This window comes from Jaculus jaculus, chromosome 8 (genome assembly GCF_020740685.1).
Source record: "Jaculus jaculus isolate mJacJac1 chromosome 8, mJacJac1.mat.Y.cur, whole genome shotgun sequence".
NCBI lineage: Eukaryota > Metazoa > Chordata > Mammalia > Rodentia > Dipodidae > Jaculus > Jaculus jaculus.
The window spans coordinates 125,306,455-125,330,630 of NC_059109.1; the positions used below are offsets into that span (position 1 = coordinate 125,306,455).

At 43.6% G+C, this 24,176-nt stretch overlaps 1 pseudogene; it reads left to right on the top strand.

Annotated features, from left to right (window-relative positions):
• The first annotated feature begins 14,357 nt into the window (after positions 1-14,357).
• LOC123462976 lies at positions 14,358-14,959 on the top strand (annotated as a pseudogene).
• Positions 14,960-24,176: the final 9,217 nt, after the last annotated feature.

Below are 24,176 nucleotides of genomic sequence, written 5' to 3' on the forward strand. Positions count from 1 at the left end.
CTTCTGCACTGTAAGTCTGAGTGTGGTGACTCATGCTTTTAATCCAAGCACTCAGGAAGCAGAGGTAAGGAGGATCTCTGTGAGTTCAAGACCAACCTGGGACTAACAGAGTGAGTTTGAAGCTAGCCTGGGCTAGAGTAAGACCCCACCTCAAAAAAAAATCTGAGTAAAATGCACTATGTGCTAACTATGCCTAAATGTGATATCTTAAAATTCCCTCCATCAAGTCAGGCATGGTGGCACACACCTTTAACCTAGTGCTTGGGAGGCAGAGGTAGGAGGATCTCCATGAGTTCAAGGCCACCCTTATACTACATAGTGAATTCCAGGTCAGCCTGGGCTAGAGCGAAAACAAAAGCAAAACAAAACAAAATTCCCTCCATCAAACAACTTAGTTCTATAGAGTGAGGCACTAGCCTTAGTTTTCAGGAAAAAAAAAAAAAAAAAAACATGGGAAGAACATGGCCAGATTCTTTGGAAGAATCTGTGAATTGCCTTTATTCTAGTTCCTGATTCTTCCTTGTTCCTTATATATATATTCTTATTTTTATTTATTTATTTGGGGGAGACAGACACAGAGAGAAAAATGCAGAGAGAGAGAGAGAGAGAGGGAGGGAGAGAATGGGTGCGCCAGGGCCTCTAGCCACTGCAAAAGAACTCCAGACACATACACCCCCTTGTGCATCTGGCTAACGTGAGTCCTGGGGAATCGAGCCTCGAACCAGGGTCCTTAGGCTTCACAGGCAAACGCTTTAACAGCTAAGCCATCTCTCCACCCCCTTATTCTTTTTTTTTTTTTTTTTTTTTTTTTTTTGAGAGTGACAGACACAGAGAGAAAGACAGGTAGAGGGAGAGAGAGAATGGGCGCCCCAGGGCTTCCAGCCTCTGCAAACGAACTCCAGACACGTGCGCCCCCTTGTGCATCTGGCTAACGTGGGACCTGGGGAACCGAGCCTCGAACCGGGGTCCTTAGGCTTCACAGGCAAGCGCTTAACCGCTAAGCCATCTCTCCAGCCCCCTTATTCATAAATGTCCTGAAAATGCCCTTGACTGACAGCATTTCTATTGGTCTTCCGAATCCCCAGTAGAGTACCACTGAACGAGGTTGACAGCATGCTAGGATTTCTCTCGTCCACAGCTCCACACTCTTCCACATGCCTCCTCATGCCAGTTCTAACAGCTGCATGGGCAGGTTTGTATCAGCAACAGTCCTTGTTTTTGTACCAGTGTTCTGAATTAGTTAACATTTCTCATGGCTGTGACCTGCCTTCCCCGCCCCCCGCCCCGCCAACAACAACAAAAACTTGTCAAGAAGCAACTTAAGAGAGGAAGGATGCTTTTTGGCCTCTGGCTTGAGGGCATGGTCTATTATGGGGGAAAGGCATGGGGGCAGGAGCAGCTCACTGCTGGGGCCGTAGGAGTCTGCTCACATCTGCTCAGATTAGAAAACAGAAAAATGGGAAGGCTGTGCTTAGCTTTCATCTTTTTTCCTTTTTGTTTAGTCCAAGATCCACCCACATGCAGGACATACCTTCCTTATCCCGGCTAAGCCTCTTTGGGGAGAACCTCAGAGACAGACACCCCCAGGTGTGCTTTACCACTGCCCTAGGTTTCCTTTTAATTTCATCTAGTTGGTTAAAATTAATCTAAATTAACCATTACAGGAGTTGTAGGAAATAAAAATGGCAACTTACAAAGCAAATTCATGAGAATTACATTAGGTCTCTTAGCAGAAATCTTTTCTTTTTGAGCTTTCTTCTTTTTTCTTTTTAATTTTTTTTTTATTGACAACTTCTATACTTACAGACAACAAACCATATTTTCCTCCCATCCTCCACTTTCCCCTTCACAACTCCACTCTCCATCACATCCCCTCCCTCTCTCCATTAGTCTCTCTTTCATTTTGATGTCATCATTTTTTCCTCCTATTATGAGGATCTTGTGAAGGTATTGCTAGGCATTGCGAGGTTATGGATATCAAGGCCAATTTCCGTCTAGGCAGTTGCATTGTAAGGAGTGGTACCAGCAGGAATCTTAATATCCAGGCCAAAAAAAAAAAAAAAAGGAGGGATACATATCAAACTTTGAGAGTAAACAACTGCTGGCCAAAACTACTATGTGCAGCAAAGTTATCCTTCAAAAAGTCACTGGATAAAGACCTTCCAAGATAAGTACAAACTGACTAAGGCATGGGACATTACAATATGAACTCAAGATATTGCCAAAAGATTGTCTACCTTTTTATGTCCAGGGTGCACCGAGAACCTGCAAATATGATATCGGGGTTTCTAATCTCAACGGAAACTCCTGATATTCAAACATTAAGCCTCCAGAAGGAACGCGGTAAGCAGGTGAATAGCCCCAAACAACCTCTTTGCAATGAGACTATCCGTTGTATATTGAAGTCAGTAACGTCATGCATCCTAGAACTTCTGCCCTCCCATTCATATGGAAGTTTCCTACCATGGTTTGTAGAAGTGTACATGTTTTGGTTTTCATTGTTGCTGTCAGGTTCTTTCTTTTCTCTCTCTCTCTCTCTCTTTCTCTCTTTCCTTCCTTCCTTCCTTCCTTCCTTCCTTCCTTCCTTCCTTCCTCCCTCCCTCCCTCCCTCCCTCCCTCCCTCCCTCCCTCCCTCCCTCCCTCCCTCCCTCCCTCCTTTCTTTCTTTCTTTCTTTCTTTCTTTCTTTCTTTCTTTCTTTCTTTCTTCCTTTCTGAGGCAGGCTCTCACTCTAGCTCAGTCTCACCTGGAATACACTAGGTAGCCCAGGCAGAAAAGACAAAAGTACATTTCCTTCCAGCACCCACCCAACTTTGTCACCTGCTGGGCATATGATTCCAGGGGGCACTGGTGGCAATAATCACGTCCGGGGTTACTACAGCAGCATTGTCAAGTCACGTAACTAGACAGCAGTGTCCACCTGCACAGTTGTCCTGGCTACTGTGGTCATGCTGTGTGGACACTCTAGTGTTGAAGCGTATCTCTGAGCCTGAGCGCCGTGTACTTTGACTTCTCTGGTAAATGAAGTTAAGACAAGAGCGCAAGTCTCACTATGAATTCAGTGTTGTGAGGGTGAGGGAGAAACACAACTGGGCAGGATGCTATGACCACCCTGACTTAAAACAGCCTTGCCGCCCTGGGAGGGAGATGTGGCAGGAGGACTTCCTGCGTGAGGAAACTTACTGGGACTGATGAACCATTGCACCACGACCCTGGCCTTCCTCTGTCCTGGAAGTTACGGGCCGCTGGGTCTACATGATGGCAGTTCTAACACCAAGGAGCGGCCCCTTGGCAGTGGTCAGCTCAAGTGGTCAGGAAGGCGCCCACGACCTCCCAGGCAGACACAGAACACCCAGGTGCTACAGATCCAGGCTCTACACATGTTTTGTAGGCAAGCGCCTTAATCACTACGCCATCTCTCCAGCCCTCTACACGTGTTTTGTAATTGTTCCAAAGGGCTGTGGCTTGTCCCCGTCTGTGGGAATCCACTGAAGAAACGCCTTGAGCAACCAACTACTCCAGCTTCCTCAGAGTGTGTTAGTACTGAGCTTGTCCTCTCCGTCCACAGTGCTCTTGTCCACAGCAACCATGACTGTCAGTGCCTTGCATGGTGATGTGACCAAGTCATCTTTCCTAAGTAAAACGTACCCTTCTCTCCCTCCATAGCCAACAGTAGCCGAATCCACCTGACATGACATTAGGAAGTTATCTCTACATTTTTTCTCCCATCCACACAGCCACAAAACGCTCTGTGGCTAGACAAGACCCTCATGCTCCTCTCTGGGACTCAATCACCTCTTCCCTCATGTGAGGATGTGGTTCCTATTCGACAGGAGATGGAAGGCTGCATGAGCAGTGAAAATGTTAACAACTAAGCTAGGCTTGGTGGCACATTCCTATCCCAGCATTTGGGAGGCAGGGGATTGCCATGAGTTCGAGACCAACCTGAGACTACATCGTGAATTCCAGGTCAGGCTGGGCTAGAGTGAAACCCTACCTTGAAAAACCAAAAGAAAGAAAGAAAGAAAGAAAGAAAGAAAGAAAGAAAGAAAGAAAGAAAGAAAGAAAGAAAGAAAGAGAGAAAGAAAGATTTTTTTTTTTTAAAGCCCCAGCTCTTGGGAGGCAGAGGTAGGCGGATCACTGTGAGTTTGAGGCCACCCTGAGACTACAGAGTGAGTTCCAGGTCAGCCTGGGCTAGAGTGAGACCCTACCTCAAAAAACAAAAGTAAATAAATAAGTAACAATAAAAAAATAAATAAAAAGCTAACAACTTACGAACACTGAGTGTCGTGCCCATTTGACCTCATATTGCTCATATGTGATTGCCCCTGATCAGTTTGAGCAGTCACCAGGTGAACAGTGGCGTCCCTGTGCAGTTCCAGACAGGGCAGGAGTGACATGAATAGAGTTTCCCTGAGGATGATCAAGTGGGTCTTTTGCTGTTACCTACAAGATGGAGCCTCCTTAGAGATGAACAGAATTCTCCCTGCCTTGGACAGGAGCCTGGGTCTTTTTGTACTTATCTTGTTTACTGTAGGTGTGAAGGTGAGGTGGACAGGAGGGCAATGTTTCCTCCTGTTATGGAACGATGGGGATCTCCATTACATATACCAGACTGCTGTGAGGAGCTCGCGTGGCACTTGAGGCCGTCTTAGTGGTGCCTACCATACTCGAGTCAGAATTCTCTCTGCTTCTGATTTCCTCCCCCGGTTTGTCCACACATTTCAGATGTGACCTTGAGAAGCATGAGACTACCAGCCAGATTAGCCTAGTGGATGCCTCTTGCTCTGGCATTCTCCTTTACACAGAGTGTTGCTAGGGGTAAGAGAAGACAGGAAGTCTGTACTTGTTAGTTTGAGGCAGAACCCGAGTCTAGGAGGGGGTACAATACAGCTCTTTTCAGTAACCCGTAAGGGATTCAGAGAGAAGGCAGGGTGCCTGGGAGGAGCAGAAAGGGGGACAGCTGAGTGTGGATGAAAAGCCTCTTAACCTGGGCTGGAGAGATGGCTCAGCGGTTAAGGCACTTGCCTGAGAAGCCTAAGAACTCAGGTTGGAATCTCCAGGTCTCATGGACACAAGTGCACAAGGTTGCACATGTGCGCAATGGAGCACACGTGTCTGGAGTTCCGTTGCAGTGGCTGGAGACCCTGGCATGCCAATTTTCTCTCTCTCTGTCTGTCTCTCTATCTCTGTTTCTGTCTCTGTCTCTCTCTCTCTCACACACACACATATGAAAAAAGGCAAGTCCACTGGGCTTGCCTTAAAAAAAGTTTTGTTTTTTTTTTTAAAGTCTCTTTCTTGATAGGTACAGTGTGCCCTACATGGGCAAGGGAAAGCCCAGGAGGCTTAAAACCAATGAATGCTTGCTTCAAAGTCCTGTCTCCCATGGACCCTCATCATACCCTGAAATAATTATTTATTTGAATTACTTACTTTACTTGAAGCTACAATGGTTGGGAACAGTGGTAGAGGTAGGGAATGGTTAGGCACTGTTCTCAAATCTCTTCCCTGGGTTGACTAAATAAATGAGCAACAAAGAAATGTCAAGGCAAAAGCAAATCCTTATAACCTGAAGACAGAGAATGTCAAAGGAAGAAATCAACTGGCAGTTTTTTAAAAAAATGGATATATGTGAGAATGGAATCACACACACACTTTGGCTTTCCACACTCCACTCAGTTTAAAAATCAGGAAAAAAAATACTTGTGGGAAAACAGTGGAGAGACTCCAGTAAAGGGGCACTTAGGGAAATGAAATTATGATGTTTGCAAGAAAACAGGTTGGATTAGAGATTATTAAAGTAAGTAAAATAAGACAGACTCAGAAATGTGGAATCTAGATTTTTTTCAAAAAGACATGAAAGTAGGGCTGGAGATATGGCTTAGTGGTTAAGGCATTTGCCTGAGAAGCCTTAAGTAAGGACCTAGATTTGATTTCCCAGTACCCATGTAAGCCTGAGGTACATTGTGGCATATGCGTCTGGAGTTTGTTTGCAGTGGCTAGATGCCCTAGCATGCCTATTCTCTCTCTCTCTCTCTCTGTATCTGCCTCCCCCCATCTATATATCTATCTCACAAATAAATAAATAATAAAATATTTTTGAAAGGTATGAAAGTGGAAAGGGAACTATTTGAGTGAGGGGATGGGAGACAAAACTGAGTGATGGGTGGTAAAACTGATCAAGTACATTTTATGCATTATGAAAATGTTATGAAATTTTATGATTTTTCTCCTCACATTTGCTGAGTTCAGCTTTTTGTTTTTATTTATGAGAGACATTTTAATTTTGAAATGATTTTTAAAGACAATTCCACTGATTTTCTTCTGGTGCCTCTTGTTATTTGTGACCTTCAATATCCTGTTTTATTTTATTTTTAAATTTAGTTCCTGGGTATAATGAGCACCTCCTGAACACTGGATAAGACAAGGAAGACAGTCTTTGATCATAGGTAGCAGATCTCTTCTCTAAAAATCAAGTGGGAGGAGTGCAGAGATAGGAATAACAGGCTGCAATTTTATGTCAAGGTGTTTTCAATGTAATCTGCTGCCATATCTGCAGGAGGAAATAATCACCATCTATGGACAAAGAGAAAAAGAACTCTGGTGGAGGTCAGAGTAAAGCCGTGCAGCTCCCATGTTTTATTATGCTACTTTTTAGCTGTTCTCTATACAACATGGAAATGCTCCCTCACATTATAATATTAAGAAAATTAGCCAGGCGTGATGGTGCTCGCCTTTGATCCAGCACTTGGGAGGCAGAGATAGGAGGATTGCCCTGAGTTCAAGGCCACCCTGAGACCCCATAGTGAATTCTAGGTCAACATGGGTTAGAGTGAGATTCTACCTAAAAAAAAAAAAAAAAAAAAGAAAAAGAAAAGAAAATTTTCAGTGCTGATAAACATTCCTAAAAGCCTGTGGGGAGTTCAACATATTAACACTCAGGATTTTTTTCCATTAAAAATATATCATTGATGCTGGGTGTGGTGGCGCATGACTTTAATCCCAGCACTCGGGAGGCAGAGGTAGGAGGATCGCTATGAGTTCGAGGCCACCCTGAGAATACAGAGTGAATTCCAGGTCAGCCTGAGCTAGAGTGAGATCCTACCTCGAAAAACCAACCAAACAAACAAAAAAATATATCATTGAAAAAACAATGTGATGTTAAGGTGATATCAACTTGATCTGTTTAGTAATCCACAGAAACCCCTTTCAGGTGGGTCTCCAAGGTTGCTTCCAGGAAGGGTTAACTGAAGGAGGAAGTCCTTCCCCCAGAGTGAGGAACCAGAGCCGGCAGCCCCGCTCAGAGGGGGACTTTATATAAGGAAGCTCTGGGTTAAAAGAGCCCTTCCTTCCTTCCACTTGGCTGCCAGAGCTGTTTGCTGCCTTCCAGTGTGGATTGAGAACCAGCATCATCTGAAGACCAGCATGGATTGAAGCCTCCAGGCCTTCAGTGCTGGGTTGGGACTTCTGAGGCATCTGGCCTCATGGACTGAGCAGCTACCAGGTTCCTTGATTCTTGGGCCTGCAACTGCTGTTGGACTGCCATAAACTAATCCAATAAATTCCCTTTTAAAATAAGTCATTCTAGCAGTTCTGTTCCTCTAGAAAACCGTGACTAATACAGTGGTTAAGGCGCTTGCCTGTGAAGTCTTAGGACCCACATTCTGCTCTCCAGATCCCACCTTAGCCAAATGCACAAAGGTGAAGCAAGTGCAAGGTCGCACATGTCCACTAGGTGGCAGAAGAGTCTGGAATTCCATTGCAGTGGCTGAGGCCCTGATGTACCAATTCTTCTCTCTCTCTCTAAACTAAAAATATATATATATCATGTTCTTGGGCCAGGGTGTGGCTAAATGTGCAGAGTGTCTGTCTAGCATGCATAAAACTCAGAGTTTGGAGCTTCATCATGGCATAAACTGGGCAGTGACATGGGGCCTGTGATGGTACTTGAGAGGTAGAGACAGAAGGATCAAAAGTTCAAGATCATCCTCAGTTACATAGTGAATTCAAGGCATACCTGTGATCTATGCGACCCTGTCTCAAAGAAAAGCACACACACACACACACACACACACACACACACACTCAACAACAGGGCTGGTGCCCAGAAAGGCTGAGTATCCCAGTGGCAAGGTTCTTAACTAAAATGCATGAAGTTCCAGCACCACAGGGGGTAGGGAAAGAAAGGGGGAAAGAACTATGTATATGGTTCTTTAAGCAGTTTCACAGCATAAAATAAAGAAACTGGGTCTGGAGAGATGGCTTAGCAGTTAAAGTACTTGCCTGTAAAGTCTAGGGACCCAGGTTTGATTCCCCAGTATCCATGTGAGCCAGATGCCAAGGTGGCACATACTTCTGGAGTTCGGTTGCAATGACAGGAGGCTCCGGCATGTCCATGCTTTTTTTCTTTATATGCTCTTCTCTCTCCCTCTCTCTCTCTCTCTCTCTCAGATAAGTAAATAAATAAAATATTTTAAAAAATAAATAATGAAACTGACATATTTTCACCACTTTCTAATAGTTCTTTCTATTACAACTCAAATGTTAAAATAACCGTCAGCTTCCTGACCCTACAGATAGAGCTCCAAATTTCTTCCACTACCCATTCAGACCTCTCCACTATCCAACCGACAAGATTCTTCTCATCAGTGCTACTATAATCAACTAAATATATATGCAAGCAATGACATCTTGAATATGTTTATATAAAGTACTAAAGATGGTTATGAACATCACAGCAACACTTAACATTAATGTGCCCCATTAATTATTTATTCTTATTTACTCACGACTTGAGCAAACTATCTATGTTTTTGTTAATGAATATTGAATCCAGGATTGCTAGGCCAGAATTCTACTGCTGAGCTACAATCTCAGCCCTCCATTTGTTCTTGAATCTTTCTTTCTCTGGCTTTTCTGAAGGTTATTCCTTTATTTGGTGCCTTTCTTACCCATATGACTGTTCCTTTTGAGGTAGAATGAATCTATTGAAAGCTGATTTTGAAAGCCTCAGACGCATAGGGTTATATCTGGGCAGCACTGTGGGAAGAATCCCACCCTTGGACGATGAAAGCTTGGTCGGGGTATGGCTATTTTTGTAATCTGAAGGGATTCACTTTCTCACTCGAGACCTAATGGCTTTTGTTAATGCAGAATATTCTGTGTGCTGATCTCCAAGGGTGGATAAAGCTTTGCTGGGGGTTGTAGATACAAGAAGAGACCTCTGAAATTGTGACTCCGCGCAAAGTTCCTGATGGCACTGATAATGTCCTCTACGGAACGGGGCAGGGGAGTTGGCATTTAGAGATAAGACAGAGCAGTCAGTGCCTTCTGTAATTCTGGGATGGGAAATATATAAAAGAGGAACTCAATTCACTCTCAGTCAAAGTTCTCCTGGCAAGATGAAGTCTGCTTGGTTCTTCCTTCTTTCTCTGCTCCTTCTCGACGCAACACCACCAGCGGAGCCGAAACAACATTGTGAGTGAGGAGGCTTGGTCTGGGGGAAAGGTACTCAGAGAGAATGTTTCCTAAAGGGCACTGTGTTACTGAGAGAAGTCTGTTTACTCAGGGTTTCTTATAAGAGAGAGAGAGAGAAAAAAAAAAAAAAAAAAAGCAGACACACCAGGGCCTCCAGCCGCTGCAAGCGAACTCCAGTTGCATGAACCACTTTGTGCATCTGGCTTTACATGGGTCCTGGGGAATCGAACTCAGGTTGTCAGGGTTTGTAGCCTTAACCACCGAGCCATCTACCCAGCCCCCAGGGTGAGAATTGAATCTTCTCTACCCAAATCCACAACCCTGTGTGATTATTAGTGAGTTGATGAGCAAAAGGTTAGCTATGAGGGTTACCAGGAAATGACTTAAGTCATATATTGTTATTGTTCATTATCAGGAGAGCAAAAGGACAGTTGCTAAATAGACCATCCCTATTTCTTTTTTTAAAATTATTTCTTCATTTGCAAGCAGGGGGAGAGAGAGAGAGAGAGAGAGAGAGAGAGAGAGAGAGAGAGAAAGGAGATAGACAGAGAGAGAATGGGCATGCCAGGGCCTCTAGCCACTGCAGACAAACTCCAGATGCAAGTGCCCCTGTGCATCTGGCTTACGTGGATCCTGAGAATTTGAACCTAGATCCTTTGGCTTTGCAGGCAAACACCTTAACCGCTAAGCCATGTCTCCAGCTCGACCATCCCTATTTCTAAATAGGCAAAAAAAAAAAAAAAAAAAGTCAATGACATTATAGTCAAAAGACATTATAGACCACAAAGCAGGCAACAAGCTGTATCCCAAGATAGGTTTTCACCTGAGCTGAACCACAAGTAGTTGACAGTGATCCCCATTCACGACCAACCCAGAATGCACAAAAACATGCAGGTGGATAACGAATCCTATTTTTCTCTCAACAGACAAAGTCCGTCAAAAGTCTGAAGACGTTTCTTCCACAGAACTGCGTCTAATGCGTAGTGACAAAGACCTTTCACATTCTTCCATACGAAACGAATATAGGTCGGACGCAAGTTCCCTATTTGACATGCCATCAAAAAGATATTCAACCTTGAGTGAAGAGGACCAAAGACTCTCCGGTGGAAAGCTTCTTAAAAAGAATCTTGGTAGTGAGGAAAAGTTCAGTCATTTCTCAAGCAGAAAGAAGACTCAGTATCACCAGTCTTCTGACTAATGAGTTCATTGACCAAAGGAAGTCCCGGACCAATATCAAGGTAACGCTTTGACCTAATAAGGGAGATGCCTACCCCAGGGCTGGGATGTGGTACCTAGGCCCGTGATGGGATTGATACCCACTGTCCACATCAGTGAGATCACTGTAGAGGTGGAGAAAGGTATCAGGACAACGGTTAGGTCTCGGTCTGGAATTCCCATCCTCATGGAGTATTTTCAAAAGTTTTCTGTTGCACATGCCAACAAGTGAAAAAATGAGCACCCACATATTTATATGTTCATAGGATAACCTTCTTAATTCTTACAATTTGATTTAGCAAAGGTTAATTTCTTGGTTATACTCTTATGAAGTATTATAACAATTAATATTCTCTTTGAATGTCCATATGTCCCTGTGAGGGTGCACTTAGCCTTAGTCAGAGACCACAGCTCCAAGAATTAGTTTCTCTTTCCTTTAAAAAAAAAAAAAAAAGGGCTGGAGAGATGGCTTAGTGGTTAAGCGCTTGCCTGTGAAGCCTAAGGACCCCGGTTCGAGGCTCGGTTCCCCAGGTCCCACGTTAGCCAGATGCACAAGGGGGCGCACGCGTCTGGAGTTCGTTTGCAGAGGCTGGAAGCCCTGGCGCGCCCATTCTCTCTCTCTCCCTCTATCTGTCTTTCTCTCTGTGTCTGTCGCTCTCAAATAAATAAATAAATAAATAAAAATACTTTTAAAAAAAAAAAAGGAAAGAGATGTGTACAGAAAAAAAAATCCCTGTTTATGACATAAGAGAGATGGAAAAGGTGTCAGAAGTCATGGAATGCTAGATTTCAGTTGGATGTTTTCAACGTTAAGAGAGAAATTTGAACTTAGGATGTAAAAAAAAAATTGTCAATAAATAAATAATGAAGGAAAGAAAGTGAAATTTAAGAGCCACAAGGAGATAGTTATGGCCCATGGTCATAGCTCAGACTCCATTGTAACAATAGGAACAATGGACTCAGCTTACCAGCACTGGGTCTAATGCCCCTTCAGTGCTGACTCCAGTTTGAGCTGAAGTGACCTGGGTGCCACCTCACAGCTTCAGCCAGCCCTCTTCCCTCTCTGATTGTCTTCTCTCTTCCCAGGAGCCACCTGATCTGAGTGAACCCCTTGGTGTCTTCAAGTTGCAGACTCCTATGTGGTCCCAGAGGGTTATTCCATGGATAACTTCCTTCCCCCACTTATTTTTCTGGAGGTTTCTAAATCTGATGTTTGTTCAAACACTTTCTTTTCAATAAAAAATATACCACTCTGCATCATTAACTTCTGCCTCTTGAGTTCTCTTGATTCCAACAAGCTTAGGGACTGGGTGGTGGTCTTTTGGTAACAATCCCAAAATAAAAGAAAGTGGCATTAGGGGTGGAGAGATGGCTTAGTGGTTAAGCGCTTGCCTGTGAAGCCTAAGGACCTCGGTTCGAGGCTCGATTCCCCAGACCCACATAAGCCAGATGCACAAGGGGGCGCATGTATCTGGAGTTCGTTTGCAGTGACTGGAGGCCCTGCTGCGCCCATTCTCTCTGTCTCTGTCTCTCTCTCTCTCTCTGCCTCTTTCTGTCTGTCACTCTCAAATAAATAAATAAAAATAAACAACAAAAAAAGAAAGTGGCATTCTTATATCACTGTGTTAAATAGTTATCAAAGACACATTTCTGAAATTCTGGATAGAAACTCAACATTCAATATGGGACACTGAAACCCTGTCAGCCACCAAAAATACTCCCTGAGGTTAAATCCCCTCTTGACCTTTTTCCTAATGGGGATTCAAACACTAGCAGCCTCTTACCTTTTAATTTTTTTGTTTTATTTTTATTTATTTATTTAACAGTGTCAGGCAGAGAGAAAGAGGGAGAGAGAGAGAAAGAGAGAGAGAATGGGCATGTCAGGGCCTCCAGCCACTGCAAACGAACTCCAGACACATGCGCCCCCTTGTGCATCTGGCTAACATGGGTCCTTGGGAATCGAGCTCGAACTGGGGTCCTTAGGCTTCACAGGCAAGCACTTAACTGCTAAGCCATCTCTCCAGCCCAACCTCTTACCTTTGATAGGGGGTTGATATCAAGAATATATAAAGAAAAAAACAATAAATTTTCAGGCTCCTATAATAATTAGCAAGAAAAGAAGAATATATAAAGGACTGGAAAAGTGAACACAAATTTTCTAATCAAGAAACAGGCTAAGGCAATGAACAGTTTTATTTTTTTAAATTTTTTTGTTTATTTTTATTTATTTATTTGAGAGTGACAGACAGAGAGAGAAAGAGGCAGAGAGAGAGAGGAGAGTGGGTGCACCAGGGCTTCCAGCCACTGCAAACAAACTCCAGACATGTGCGCCCCCTTGTGCATCTGGCTAACGCAGGTCCTGGGGAATCAAGCCTTGAACTGGGGTCCTTAGGCTTCATAGGCAAGCACTTAACTGCTAAGCCATCTCTCCAGCCCTAGTTTTTTTTGTTTTTTTTTTTTTGATTTAAAGAAATACAAATGGCTAACAATTTTTCTTTAGTGTTCAACATCTCTAGTATTAGGGAAATGCACATTTAAACAACATTGATATTCTATCTCATTTGTCAATCAACTTGATAGCTAACAACACATGCTGGGGAGGATGGAGGCAAGGGGCAACCCTGGTTCTCTGCTGGGGGGAGTGTAAATTGGCACGGCCACTATGGAAGTCTGTGTAGATGTTTCTCCAAAAAAAAAAAAAAAAAAAGCTAAAAATTGAACTACTGTAAAATTTTGCCATGCCATTCCTGGGCATATATCCAAAGGACATATATCCTACCACAAAGACACTTGCACATCTGTGTTCATTGCTGCTCAATTCACAATAACTAGGAAATGGAATCCACCTATATAGTTATCAATGGATATACAGAAAATGAAAATGGGATACATCTACACAATGGAATTTAATTCAGCTAAAAAGAAAAATGAAGTTATGAAATTACAGGAAAATGGGTGGAATTGGAAAAGATTTTACTAGGTGAGGAAACCCAGGTCTAGAAAAACAAATATTGCATATTCTCCCTCATATGTAGATCTTAACTTTTCATATTTCTGTGTATGTACTTAGGGGATGCAAGAGTGAGTATAGGTGATGAAACTAGACAGGAGAACATAAAAGAAGAACACAAAGTATTGAGAAAGGGTGGGTGAGCAAAAGGACTTGAGGTATGGAAGTATGAGTGAGGCTATGACATGGACAGGGTGTGGGAAGGGGAGGGGAGAGCACAAGCGGAGGGAAGCAAAATGATTTGACTGAAGACACCATAAAGAAACCTAGCTCTGGGCTGGAGAGATGGCTTAGCGGTTAAACGCTTGCCTGTGAAGCCTAAGGACCCCGGTTCGAGGCTCAGTTCCCCAGGTCCCACTTTAGCCAGATGCACAAGGGGGCGCACGCGTCTGGAGTTCATTTGCAGTGGCTGGAAGCCCTGGCGTGCCCATTCTCTCTCTCTCCCTCTATCTATCTTTCTCTCTGTGTCTGTCAATTAAAAAAAAAAAAAAAAACTAAGGAGATGATTCAATGGTTAAAGACACTCACTTCCAAAGCCTGCTGGCCCAAGTTCAAGTCCTCAGTATACACATAAAACCAGATGCAGGCCCCGTGTCTGCGAGCCGCCGCGGCTGTGCTGACGCAGCGAGCGGGCGCTGGGTGCCTGCGGAAAGAGCCCACCATGGCAGATGAGATTGATTTCACCACGGGAGACGCTGGGGCTTCCAACACTTACCCGATGCGGTGCTCGGCCCTGGGCAAAAACGGCTTCGTGGTGCTCAAAGGACGACCGTGCAAAATAGTGGAGATGTCAACTTCCAAAACTGGAAAGCATGGGCATGCCAAGGTACACCTTGTTGGAATTGATATTTTTACAGGCAAAAATATGAAGATATTTGTCCTTCTACTCACAGCATGGATGTTCCAAATATTAAGAGAAATGACTATCAACTGATATGCATTCAGGATGGTTACCTTTCCCTGCTGACGGAAACTGGCAAAGTTCGTGAGGATCTTAAGCTGCCAGAAGGAGAACTGGGCAAAGAAAGAGAAGGAAAATACAATGCAGGTGAAGATGTGCAGGTGTCTGTAATGTGTGCCATGAGTGAAGGGTGTGCTGGAGCCATAAAGCCCAGTAAATAAACGGGGGTGTCGGGCCTGAGCAAACTGTTTAGGCCTGGTTCAAGTGCAGACCAACAGTTTGGTTCTCAGTTGTCACCAAAGCTATGGCCTTCATAAGCAACCTCATGTTTTCTTTTGTTTGTATTGTTTTGAAATTGTGCTGGGTTAGTTTTGCAGGCAGTTGGTAACTTCAAAAAAAGCAAAACGTTCAATTTTATAAGTAACATTCCTGTGGTTTTCATTATGTGAGTGGAAGAAGCAGACACAAGAGCTTCCACACACGTCACTTGCCTGAGCAAGTCACTCCTGGGCTTTAGTACAATGGTTAACAAACCAGGGATTCAAACCAAACAATGTAGCATCTAGTGGAATGGAAGTACCGCGCTTCATGTTTAACTGCCCTGCGTGAATTTTGGACTTGATGTCATAGAATTCATAGCTTGTGGAATGGAATAGTCAGTTTTACCTTTGTGTGGCAAATGCAAAACCTTAAACAAAGTGTCAGTTTTGATAGCCATGTGCAACCATATGTCATCTCTGTCCTAGTATTCTTTGTCAAACCAATTGCCACTTTATACCCATAGTATTGGCTGTAACGACAGAAGGACATGGAATTGTTGGGTGAATTTGAGCAAGTCAAACAGGTGGTGAGGAAGACAAAAGACAATGGCAAAGGAGATGTCAAAAGTAGACTCTTGATGCCTTTGTAATCAGCTTAAAAATAGGAAGTGGCTTTTAAATTGTGTTTTTGTTTTTTATTTTTGTCCCCCAGCATTGAAAATACTGACCTGCTTTACAGGGTACGATGCAGTTCTTCCTTTCCAACCACGTTGAATAAATGTGCATATTACTCCATAATCCTGCCTTTCTAACTGTTTTGTTTTGTTGACATTAGACTAAAACTGGGAATTCTGAAGTTAGTTTGGAATTCTTGGCTTTAAATTGAATGGTTCAATTTATGTACATTTTGCTAAATGAAAGTAAATCATGGAACAAATGCTACTTTATATGAACTGAAAGTGTGCTCTTTCTGGTTGTCTTGCGACTTAATTCAGTTACTGACGTGAAATGTACTAGGAAGGAATTCTATAAACTTGGATTATTTTCAAACAAAAACAAACAAAGGGCTGGAGTGGTGGCTTAGCAGTTAAGCGCTTGCCTGTGAAGCCTAAGGACCCCGGTTCGAGGCTCGGTTCCCCAGGACCCACATTAGCCAGATGCACAAGGGGGCGCACGCGTCTGGAGTTCGTTTGCAGTGGCTGATGCCCTGGAGCGCCCATTCTGTCTCTATCTCTCTCTGCCTCTTTCTCTCTGTCACTCTCAAATATATCAATAAAAATAAATATAAAAAACAAACAAACAAACAAACAAAAAAACCAGATGCAAAATGGTGCACACATCTAGTATTCCTTTGCAGCAACAAAGGCCCCTAGTATGCACACACACACACACACACACACACACACACACACACACACACGTGCAAATAAAGAGGCAAATTTAAAAAAAAGAAAACTAATAACTTCCCAGAAATGTTAGGAAAAGATGTATTCTAACAAGCAATGGACAAATTCCTGATCTGTCAGTGCCTCCAATGCTACCAGTCTGAAGTCCCATATCTGGTATACCAATACAATGCTCTTTTAATTTTTTTCGACAACTTCTGTAAATATAGACAATGTAGGGCTGAAGAGATGGCTTAGTGGTCAAGGCACTTGCCTGAGAAGCCTAAGGACCCAAGTTTGACTCTCAAGATAACCATGTAAACCTGATGCACAAAGGTGAGGCAAGTGCAAGATCACACATGACCACTAGGTGGTGCAAGAGCCTGGCTTTCGATTACAGCGGCTGAGGCCCTGGCGCGCCAATTCCCTCTCTCTCTCTCTGTCTCTCTTATGCTCTCAAAAAAAAAAAAAAAAAAAAAAAAGCTTACTTTGCATCCTGTGTTAACATACTAATAAATTCATAAATGTTGAGTGGTCTCAACAGCATGTTGGAGGTACAAGCTATTTAACTCTTCCATAGGAAAACTATTCCATTAAGGATACACTGTGTTCTTTTGATAGATTCATGAAAACAATGAAGAAAATCAGTATTCTTCCTTTGTTTCCTGACAGTCATTCCTATCCCCATTCACACATGTTAAATACTCCACATCCTATAGAATGGCTCTGCAGCTCACCTGACCCAGGGGAACCCCAACTCTCACCCAGGAGAACCCCAACTCTCACTGCACTCTGTAACTCTGCGCAGATTTATTGAAAAGATGGCCGCTTGCCCTCCAGCCCAACAGCCAAACAGGACTGTATGAATCGTCTCTCGCCAATGTCGCTACAGTTAACAAGGTATGTAAGCAAGCAAGGATTTCTTTCTTGCGCAAGGATAAAGAAGTAAAGCTCTTTGGGCATATGTCAGTGTTTATAGTTACAACTTTTACAGCTTGTAAATTAACAAATGACATAAATGTTTAATGCTTCTTCTGTGAGATAAGGAGTGGGATCATGGAGCAAGCGCTTACGTTAGTACTTGAGTAATTTTGGTTGTTTTTTATAAATCAAAAAATGTATATAATTTGGACTGGAGAGATGGCTTAGCGGTTAAGCGCTTGCCTATGAAGCCTAAGGACCCCAGTTCGAGGCTCGGTTCCCCAGGTCCCACGTTAGCCAGATGCACAAGGGGGCGCACGTGTCTGGAGTTCGTTTGCAGTGGCTGGAAGCCCTGGCGCGCCCATTCTCTCTCTCTCCCTCTATCTGTCTTTCTCTCTGTGTCTGTCGCTCTCAAATAAATAAATAAATAAAAATTTTAAAAAATTTATATAATTTAACTTTAAGATAAAAGAAAAGATCCATGTTGGAAATGCAGGAGAAATGAAGATGGCACGAGAGGCGGCGAGGAGCGCTTGGACTGTCAGGAGAGAGTCTTGAAGTCCAAGGAGGGAAGATGACACACTGCATCATCCCATGACATCACGCGTCACCTTGAGAGGAAACAAGCAGCAGAAACAATGGGTCCTGTGATGCTCAGTGACCTGTCACTCTAATTTGCAGTTGATGGGCCAGCAGGAGTCAAAAGTGACATGAGGCCTGGATAGATTGGGCTGCTGTGTGGGCTTCTTGCATAAGCATGAGGGACTAAGAGACAGGGGGTACGAGACCACTGAGTTTAATTCCCCCAGCACCCACATAAGCACCTGGGCAGAACCCTGTATATCTGGAACCCCAGCACTGGAAATAGCGGAGACCACAGAATTGCTGGGGCTCATGGGAAAAACACGGCAAGCTCTGGAATCAATGAAAGACTCCCTCTTAAGGAAAAATGGGTGGGTGGGAGATGCATGGAGGCACATGATACTCTTCTCTGGCCTCTGCAGGTACATATGCAAGGCATTGCATCTGCACACACATGAGCATACACCACACACACACACACACACACACACACACACACACACACACACACTATACCACATATTCTAAGCAAATGCAAAAGAACAAAACCCCAAAAGTAACAAGTCTCATCTCACATTCCAATCCTTTGCTATCCTCTATCGTTAACTGTTGGCTCTATAAGGATTCACCCAACTTGAGTGAATTCTGTGATGTCCTCAAGATGCAGTCTTGCCCCATGGGCGACACCACAGGCTCATGCTTCTTCTTCTGGTGCTCCTCCCAAAACTTGCTATTCAGTGAAGAGATTTCTGCATGGCTTTTCTTTTGACTCCTTTGATCTCTTAGTCCCTCTAAATTTGGGAAATCAGAGGCATTCCTGCAATGAACATTTCCAAAAAATAAAAAATAAAAAAGGAAGGGTCATTTTTGGTTCATGATGGAGAATGTGGACCAAAGATACCTTCTAGATTTCTGGAGAGAAGCCTAACATTCCATTCAGGGTGTAACATTCCTCTGGTTGCCTTGTGTGCCATCTGAAGCCAGCCCTAAATACTTCCATGACGCTTTTCTAGTGGGCCATGAGCCCAAGTTTCCTTTCAATTACTCCCTTAGGAATGAGCACATTTAGCACTTAAAAAGTAGAAGGAGGGGCTGGAGAGATGGCTTAGCAGTTAAACGCTTGCATGTGAAGCCTAAGGACCCCGGTTCAAGGCTCCATTCCCCAGGACCCACGTCAGCCAGATGCACAAGGAGTGCACATGGCTGGAGTTTGTTTGCAGTGGCTGGAGGCCCTGGTTTACCCATTCTCTCTTTTTCTCTGTGTTTGTCTGTTGCTCTCAAACAAATAAATAAAAATAAAACAAAAAAGTAGTAGTAAATGATGTAGTTTCATAAATGAGTGGATACAAAAAAATACCACCACCATTGTATACTACAATATTTAAAACATATTTTATTTGTTTATTTATTTGAGAGAGATAGGGAAAGAAAGAGGCAGAGAGAGAGAGAGAGAGAGAGAGAGGGCATGCCAGGGCCTCTGGCCACTGCAAACTCCAGATACATGTACCACCTTGTGCGTCTGGCTTATGTGGGATTTGGAGAGTCAAACAAGGCTCTTTAGGCTTCACAGGCAAGCGCCTTAACCACTAAGCCATCTCTCCAGCCCCCAACCTACATCTGTTTGTAGGCTTGGCATCCTCAAAGGATAAGAGCCGGCAATGGCCAAAGTGCCCAAGGCAGAAGAAAACACTCCTGGGGTGAAAGTGTAGGTGAGGGAGCATCTTACGCCAACCTGAATCTTTTCGTAGGCTTTTATACTATTTCTTAAAGCTTCTGGAGCCAGGTGTGGGTGGCACATGCCTTTAATCCCAGCACTTGGGAGGCAGAGGTAGGAGGATCACCGTGAGTTCAAGGCCACCCTGAGACTACATAGAGAATTCCAGACCAGCCTGGGCTAAAGTGAGACCCTACCATGGAAAACCAAAAAAAAAAAAAAAAAGTTTCTGGAACCAAAAGCTTCCCGAGGTGCATTTTCCTACTTAAATGATTGGTGGGCCCATTCGGATTAATCCTTAGGGGAAGGAACGTCACCAGAAAGGTCCCAGCTAGATAACGACGTCATCATCTTCTGGGAAACTTATAATGTCTTGTCTTCACCCGTGATCAGAGATACGACACAGATCTCATTCTTTTGCCTGAAGTTTTAGTTCCTGGTTTTATAAGCCATGGCTTATGAAACAAGCGTCCATTCTCAATAACCTTCAAATATGATAATACTTGACTAGCCACCTAACAACATCAATGGAAACATTTGGTCCAGTGATGCCATAACATGGATAAAATACTCGGGTAGTCTAGAGGTTTGACCCACCAGCCTGCGTCTGAGGTAATCTCTTAGTCTGTCCAACAATGCTGCCTGGAAATTAACCAAGGTCAAAGTTTAGTAACACAGAACCATTTGAGTGCTGTTGAGGGCTGCCCAACACACTGCTAGCTTTATGACCCATTCATAAGAAACCATTTTGACAGACCAAACACAACAGTGCTTTGGCCTAAGTCAGGAGTGGTCACCCTAGATATTGAACATCACAGGGATAGCTTGAGTGAGGATGGTGTCGCCATTACAGCTTAAGGCAGCTGCCTGACTTAAATGACCTTTTGTTGAAGTCATCCATATATAGTTATCTCAGATTTGAAAACATCCATCCTGATATCTATGGCTTTTTTCCAAATTGTTGGGAGAGAAATACTAGAAATGGGAGGGTTAACATACCTCTCCATATGGCTCTATTTGTTTTCCCCTTTGAAAACTCTGTGTGCTTTTAAAAATAATTTTTAAAAAGTATTTTATTTACTTATTTGAGAGAAAGAGGCAGGGGAGAGGAGAAAAAGAGAGAGAGAGAATGACCCAGGGCCTCCAGCCACTGCAAATGAACTCCAGATGCATGCACCACCTTGTGCATCTGGCTTACATGGGTCCTGGGGAATCAAACCTGGGGCCTTGGGCTTTGCAGGCAAATGCCTTAACCACTAAACCATCTTTCTGGCCCCTATGTGTCCTTCTTGATTTCTAGTTGAATTAATATGCCATTGGGAAACATGTCATCCTGTAACCGGTTTTAAGATGAATGAACTATCCTCTGGCCTTCCTAATGAGCTGTTGTAAATTAATTTTAAGAATTGCATCCCCTTGAAAAGGAGATGTTCACTATGGAAATCCAAAAGTACTGGAAGGAGTAGGAGCCCAAAGCCCAAAGACCCAGTAGCTCTCCTGTTTACTATCTTGGGTCATCGTCAAGAGCTCATCTAAAGAATGAGTTTTCATATTAGAGACATTAAGACAGAAACAAAAGGCTAACCAGAACCAAAGGCAAGACATAGCCTTTCAGTTAGGGAGGAGCAAAGAGTAAACCTTTTACTGACCTGCTCACTTGAGCAGCTATCTAAGGTCACTTATGTACTGATTGTGCCAGGGATCTGAGGGCAGTATTTCCTTGAAGAGTCCACTTTCCTAGGTTTAATTCAAGAGTGATGAATCCAGCTAGCAATCCCTAGAACCTCCATGGGTATAGAAGATGAAAGCATAGGAAAGGGGCCTTTCTTAAGAGGAGTTAACTGTTGGCCCTGAGGGCTCTCCCTGTGCATTTCAACTCGTAACTGTCCTTGTGGATGGAGAGATTTGCTTTCCTGATCAGTTAGGCAGTTTCTGTAACCCTTATCCTCTGATCACCCGTTGGAGTTCATTGAGCCTACAGGTAAACTGGCTTAAAGGCCAGGCTTCATTATTTAGATCTGATATAGAAAATAGCTTCCATATAGAACTTCAAACAGGCTCAGGCCGCAGCAGGATGAGAGCTTGCAGGAGCTCTGAGGGCTGTGGGAAAGTTGTCATCCAGGTAAGATGAGTGCCCTGGAAAAAGCCTTTTGATGGCTAGCTGTAGGGTCTGGTTAACATGTTCCACCTTTCTAGAAGATTGAGGTCTCTAAGAGGAATGAGGGTGATATCTAATTCTCAGAGATCTAGTTACAAACCGAATGATCTGGGAAATAAAAGGAAAGCCATTATGGTGGGATCTTATAGAGAATTGAAGACAATGGTAAGAGAGAGACTGTTGTCTGGTCTTGAAACTTTCTCCCTTTGCCTTTGATAATGTCCATTCATTTCTATGCCTCTGGACCTTTAGGATGCTCCTTTGTGGGTAAAATAAAATGCATCCGATGCTCACTTTGAAAGAGGTGACGTACCAGGTTATATTCGTTCAAATGACAGCATCGTGGGAGGAGACTCCCCACTTAGAGTGCTTATTTGAACTTCTATCTGAATGCTATATCCTTTGCGGAACATGTAGTAAGAGTTAGAGTTTCCTGTTATGATCACTGCACTCTGCCGTTCTCTTGATATCCACTAGCGTTTGCCTTACGCACGTCGTTATTCCCACGTTGGCTGCAATTACCATTGTTATTTCATCTTTCTGAACGGACGCCATGTTGTATAGCAAATTTCTCCGCATTGAAAGATTTCCCTCCTGACGGGACAGAGGAGGCTCAGGAGGCCAAGTCTAGGAGAGTTGAAACTTAAACGTTTCAAGCTCACTCCCCCACCCCGAGGTTATATAAAAATTAAACAGCTGCTGGAGAGACTTGACAACTAGCCAAGCTGCCCGCAAGCTACGCAGTGTGCCTGAGAGGTGCAGCTTCGGTGAGTCGCCACCTGGGCTGGGCCGGGCTTCTCAGTGCTGCAGCTGCCTTGGCGTCATCCATGCTCCTGTAAGCCACCCTCACCTTGTCTGCCAGGAACGCCAATAAACTCACTGGCCCACCAAAGCTGGCTCTGCACCACAGCTGGTGCATTTGTACTTTTTCTGCCGTCTGAGTCCTATCTGAGGTGAATAGACATGGATTCCAGTCTCCCCAGGGAAAATCTTTCCTGTGCCAGTATTGTTTAATAATCTTATCTCTCTCTCTCTCTCTCTCTCTCTCTCTCTTATTTTTGGTTTTTCAAGGTAAGGTCTCACTGTAGCCCAGGCTGACCTGGAATTCACTATGTAGTCTCAGGCTGGCCTCAAACTCACGGCGATCCTCCTATCTCTGCCTCCCGAGTGCTGGGATTCAAGGTGTGCACCACCATGCATGGATTATATCTCTTTTTTTTTTAATGATTTTTTTGTTTTGGTTTTTCAAGGTGAGGTCTGGCTCTAACCCAGGATAACCTAGAATTTAGTTTCAGGGTGGCCCAGAACTCATAGCAATCCTACGACCCCTGCCTCCCAAATGCAGGGATTAAAGGCATGCACCACAATGCCCTGCTCTTTTTTTTATGATTTTTGATACATACACACACATATATATGTTTATGTGTGTGATTATCTAAAGTAATAATTGCTACTCAAGCTCTCTTCTGATGTCTATTGGCATGAAATACCTCTTCATCTTTTCTCTCTCAATCTATGTATATTCCTTGTGTGTGTGTGTGTGTGTGTGTGTGTGTGTGTGTGTGTGCATGTACACACACGCATGTTTGTAGGTACATGTGCCATGTTGGTATGAGTACCTCCCATATCAGCTTCTGATTCTTCTAACTTTAATGTAGTAATAATTTTTTACTACTGTTTTACACACACATGTTCCGAGGCACAAATAAAGTAGGAATAGCACACAGTTACAGGGGTGTGCAAAGGGAGCCAGAATACTCGTGTGTCCAGTGTAGACATCCAAAAATGACTTTAATAGGCCTTTGACTTTATAAAAAACTGAAGTTTTGCATATTTGTGGAGACATAAAGAATAAAATTAAATATCCACCTTAAACTTATGTCCAATGGTGTACCATAAATTGGCATTTTTTTTAAACCCATAAGGCCTATTGGCAGTAGCCCATTATATTGCTTTGTCTTCATGAGGGTGTGGGCTGCACGTAGATGTTAAAAGTAAAACATCAGTGGCACCAATATCTGAACACTAGTGGGAGGATGGAGTTTCAAGCTTTCTGCACACTTACCGACAAGAGTGGATTGACCAGTCCTGATGCATGGCCTGTGAAAAGCAATTCTTCCCTATTGCCTTGACATCCACTGTTCAAAGCAATGATTATGAAGGGCCAGATCAGCCCTGCAACCCCCTAGAAGGACAGCCATGTGGATCTGAGGACGTCATTTCACAGTCTTTGGGGGGTGGGTGGTGAAAAGAAACTTCTGATGTTTCATGTTCAATGATGCCCTGCTGCCCTGAGAACCACATTGCCCCCTGGTACTCTGCCACTCATGGTGACCATTGTCCTTTACCACTACATAGCCCAGCCAAGAATCCTGGAGTTTCGTGTTCTTTTCAAAACAAATTTTTTTGTTTAATTTGATTTATTTATTTGAGAGTGATGGAGAGAAAGAGGCAGATAGAAAGAGAATGGGCACACCAGGGCCTCCAGCCACTGCAAACGAACTCCAGATGCATGAGTCACCTTGTGCATTTGGTTTACATGGGTCCTGGGGAAT